The 4,983-nt window shown below is 42.7% G+C and overlaps 1 long non-coding RNA gene across 1 annotated transcript; it reads right to left on the bottom strand.

The window, feature by feature from the left end:
• Positions 1-1,380: 1,380 nt before the first annotated feature.
• On the bottom strand, positions 1,381-4,150 carry LOC134455155 (uncharacterized). The gene is made up of 4 exons (XR_010036047.1): positions 4,104-4,150; positions 3,240-3,316; positions 1,816-1,879; positions 1,381-1,518 (listed from the first exon to the last, which is right to left on the bottom strand). It is a non-coding gene; the product is annotated as an uncharacterized LOC134455155 (long non-coding RNA).
• Positions 4,151-4,983: the final 833 nt, after the last annotated feature.

Genomic DNA, 4,983 nt, shown 5'->3' with positions numbered 1-4,983 from the left:
ACTGGAGCAGCATTACACCATTAGAGGTTTTTGAAAGGTCCTTTGTTTGAGGGTGAAATTCCTGAGAGCTTTCGCAGCGATTAAAATCAACTACTGTGTGTGAGTGTGAGTGTGTGTGTGTGTGTGTGTGTGTGTGTGTGTGCGCGTGCGTGTGTGTGTGCGTGTGTATACTGCATGCATGTGTGTGTGTTGAGCTTGCCGCTTTGTGTGTGTGTGTGTGCACCCTTAAAAATGATGGGTTGAAAATAACCCAATTCTTACTACCGTGCTGGGTAACTATTGGACCAACCTCGCATTGGGTTGTATTTATACAATGAATTGGGTTATAAATTTCAACCCAACAGGTTGAGTAAAACAATTAACTCAAATGTGGGGTTATTTCTAACCAAACCGTTATATTGAATGTACTTCATTGTTGGGTTATTACATCATATCCTATATATGGGTTATACAGCCCCAATATTCTGTTTAAAATTACTTAATTATAAAGTAAAATTTACCGAATAAATGTATCACTTGCTATATGTGACACAGATTGTGCAAAATAAACACACCAGTTTGTGCAATACATTGATTTTATTGTCCCATTTTGTTTTCACACTTTTCAACAAAGATGATTGCATTTAAATAGGGATATTATTCAAAAACATGGACAATTTTTTTAAAAAAATGATAGGGTAACAACACACTGGGAAACACTTTCAAGCATCGCACATTATGGAAAACTCATTATTTACTAATATAGAAAAATAATATAGCCTACTTTTTCAATATACACTTTCAAAGTTTACAAAGAAGACCCATGTTGAAAGTGAAGGGCATTATGCCTTCAAGTTGTTTCTATGAGCACATTTTTACTTGGGAATAGAATGGGGAAAGGTTATATGAGAACCTCAATGTTGATACAGAGATAAATAAATGTGTTTGTAAGACTGCTTTGTGACAGTACCTAAACACTAGAAACAACCAAATAGCTGAGGTCATTGTAGTGTCACCATGAATTTGCTGTATTGGTGTAAACCAGGGGTGGGGAACCTATGTCTGGAGGGCCGTTTGCGGCCCTTGAGGCCGTTTTATCCAGCCCCTGAGACAATTTGAATATTATGCAGCTTCATATGAAATATGGCATATTTTGTAAAAGAAACATTTGCAATACAATGAAAGTTATATTCAGGGGACATATAGAAGTTAAGGTCTGTTTTAAGGTGGCTGCATTCCATATAGGCCTAGAGTGCAGGGGGAAATCCTAGTTTGTGTTAATTGTACGGCCCTCTGGGGACTTTCATGGCCCTCAGAGTAATTTGAAGTGGCCCTTCAAATGAAAAAGGTTCCCCACTCCTGGTGTACACTTACAATAATACACAGTGTTTCCACCAAATGTGTAGAGCAGTGCATTCTGTGTAGAATTTGCAATAAAATCTTAGCTGGGTGTCCCTTTTAAAGGACTGTGCGCATTGAAGCTGGCATTGCTGCCTCCGCCTCCTGGGTACAGAAGCCTCGTCAAAACTCTCTCGGCCTCTGAATGAAAAGAAAAACACACATGCAACATTTAGTTACAAAATTATAAAATGATGATGACATTGCAAGACACAGGTCAGACCATCTGTGAAATAAATGGCTAAATAAGAAAGTGTTAGCTAGTAAAGAAAGTGTTGGCTATTAAAAAATATCAGAAAACAAAAATGCTTCTGATATGAGTATCCAATTGAATGAGGTCAAATCACTAGCAATGAAACTCAATTTGGTCAGGGCTTAAGTGTATAAGGATGCTAGTGGTAGCCAAACTATTGCAACACGGACAAAACAGTGACTTACCCACAGTAGGCTAGTGCACAATGAAGAATGCCTCCTTTCTTTCAGCAACATCCAAGCAAATAGCCTAAAAATGGTGAGAAACACATTTGAAATTATTCTAACTGAATAATAGGCTTCATCCATTTAGTTGCAGCAAAATACATTTTTAAGTAGGCTATGCTCATCACATTACACCACCCAGATAACATTAGGTTAGCGGCCCACTGGTGGCCCACCAGGGGCAGAGTTGGCGGTCCGACGGTGGTACTCACCGGCGGCCCTCTGGAGTTTTGCTCATCGGTTCTCTGGCGGTCCGCTGGCGGCTCAGAAGCGGTTTCCGATAAAGGGCCACCCTTTTGCCGCTTACTACCCACCAGCTTTTTATTGGCCTTATTTATGGCCATAATAATGAAAATTATGCACTACATACTAACTAAAGACATTAATTAAATGATTTTTTGTTTATTTTTAGGTTACAGTCAGCAATGTATGTGGAAAGAAAGGAGCATGCTTGGTGCAAGGGATAAAAATGAGGTGTTTTAGGAAAGCCCCTTGGATCCTTTGTGTTGTTGTTTCTTCATACAGCTCCTGGGGTAGACATAAAGAAAGAGTAAGAAATATGCCTGCTCCTGGACAAAGAAAGAGTAAAGCATATTTTAGATATAGGCCTAGGCCTAGAGATATCTATCACATGAATAAAATAAGTCCACAATTACAAAAGCTGTTACAAATCAGTCAAATATCTAAGAAGGCCTAAGAGTGAAATAGGCTAGGCTAGGCTAGGCTAGCTTACTCCTAATTCACAAGTTATTGACCAAAACACAACATGTCATTGCCTGTTTGTGCAGCCAAGCAGGAGTCTGTTTATCCATAAGACAAAGTTTGACTTTAAAAAAATATTTAAGTGTTCACTAATCTTACATTTTTAAAGAAAATTAAGCCATTTCGAGACATCCAACTTACCGTGTCGTTGTTATGATTCATCTGATGTAAACGACAGTTATTTGCTGGCACATGAGTAGTAGGCTATAGATCTTCCAGTGGTCCACCAGCGGTGCGAGGGTGGCATGTCGCCGCTGGAATGCGCGCTGTAATGACAGTTGCTGGCGCAAAATGACTAGTGGTCCACCAGTGGTGCGAGGGTGGCATGTCGCCTCTAGACCAGCTGAAAGTACTCGCGCACTATCGCGGATTGCCAACCAAAATCCGCCGCTTGGCCGATGTGTGTTTTGTAACTGTCAGTGGTCCGATGTCGGTCCACAGTTGGAACACCACCGGCGGCTTGCCGTCCTAAAGCCACCAGTGGTCCGCTATATGCATGCTAGCTGGGCAAGGAGGTCTATCATTGCCTTACACCAATGTCAATACATTATTTTTCTTTGAAAAGCACCGTATTCGCTTTGGCCTGCCCACACCGAAAACTATAAATAGGGCCCACTACTCACGTCAGTCAGTCGGTGCACTGCACTGTGACAGGTGACAGCTCTGTTCAGTCCTGGACGTCTCCTTCCTTTTTTCATAGCTGCAATCATAGCAAATAGAAAGCCACATTGTTGTTAAACCAGAGGTAGTAGCTATACCATGCTCGCTGACATACTGTGTTAACCGTCCTGACATGTCTGTATATCGAAGCCCACTTCGCGGACGTCCAGGCCACAGACCTGTATTAGGTCCAGGCTTATCTGAAAAGCTAGTTCTAAAACCACACAGACTAGCTGCATCAGCCATGAACTAGCCTACCTTGAGCAGAGCTGCAGATGCCAGCGGCAATAGTCCAACTGAATAGGGATACACGGCACGTCCGTATTTTCCGTTGTTGTTATTATTCATTTCTCTAACTTGTGCTGATTTGTGCTACTTATTCCACGCGAACTCGCGGCAGAGAGTTGATAATATTTGCCCGCGAGAGACAACTTCAGAGCGGCGGCACTGCAGCCAGTTATTTGTGTCGAGAGTTACCGTGGAAACCAAAAGACGGTTGGACACAGATTGAAGTTACAGGCGAGTTTCGTGAAATTAAAATTCATCCCATCTGGTTTCGAGACGAGATTCATTCCAATGTTTCTTATGATTAGATTAGTTGACTCCATTTCCATTGGTTTAGGTAATTGAGAGTAACCAACGGTTTAGGTTTGTGTAGAGACTACCTTGGGCAACGGTCTTCTTATTCTATGGGTTCATACTTCATAGATCGATCGTATGGAAGATAAGGAATGCGTTGGATGAACGAATGGCTATCACACATCTATCAGCTTTAGGCAGTTAACTAAAGTTAGCTGGAGACAAAACAGTAAAAACACATTACAAACCTTCATTTTTGTTGAAGACTCCGGTCAGTTCACTTCTTCCAGGGCGGGCAGGCAGAAAGAACGTTATCCGCAGGGAACTCTGATTTCAAACGTAGCAGGGCAACACAGTGTTGGGTACAATAAACCAGTGAGTTGGGTTATTGTGTAACCTAACTAATAACCCAATCAGTAGAGTAGCATAGATGTTCCCCACTGTACCAATATTGAGTTAGGGTAACCCAACACTGCATTAGAATAACCCAACACGTTTACCCAACAGCTGTTATTCAGCACTTGGGTTGACAAAACAACCCAGCATTTCTTAGTGTGTGTGTGTCTGTGCGTGTGTGTGTGCGTCTGTGCGTGTGTGTATGTGTGTGTGTGTGTGTGTGTGTGTGTGTGTGTGTGTGTGTGTGTGTGTTTGTGCGCATGCTTCTCAGTGTATGTACGGTGTGTGTATGTGTGTGTGTGTGTGTGTGTGCGTGCGTGCGTGCGTGCGTGCGTGCGTGCGTGTGTGTGTGTGTGTGTGTGTGTGTGTGTGTGTGTGTGTGTTGGGGAAACTAGGGTGAGAAGGGAAGCTAAACTGACAGAGGTTAGAGGAAGAAGGACGTTAAGGGTTAGAGGGAGGGGAAGGGGAAGGGGCGAGGGTCACACTGGGTTTGTCAGAATCAGCTGACTGTGGAAAACATGCAGGCAGGCCAGGCTGAGCCCCCTCTAGTATACTGTAATGCCATTAGGCCTACTATACCACGCTGGAACTACTGCCACCACAGACTACCACCAGAGATAGCATAGTCTCTTCTGCCTGGATTCTCTCCTATATCACACCAGTGATTTCCATCTGCATGAAAGGGCTACAGCAGGAGTGAAAACCATCTGGAACATTCCCTCTCATGACCGC

This window comes from Engraulis encrasicolus, chromosome 9, assembly GCF_034702125.1.
Source record: "Engraulis encrasicolus isolate BLACKSEA-1 chromosome 9, IST_EnEncr_1.0, whole genome shotgun sequence".
NCBI lineage: Eukaryota > Metazoa > Chordata > Actinopteri > Clupeiformes > Engraulidae > Engraulis > Engraulis encrasicolus.
This window is presented reverse-complemented; position numbering and strand designations above follow the sequence as displayed.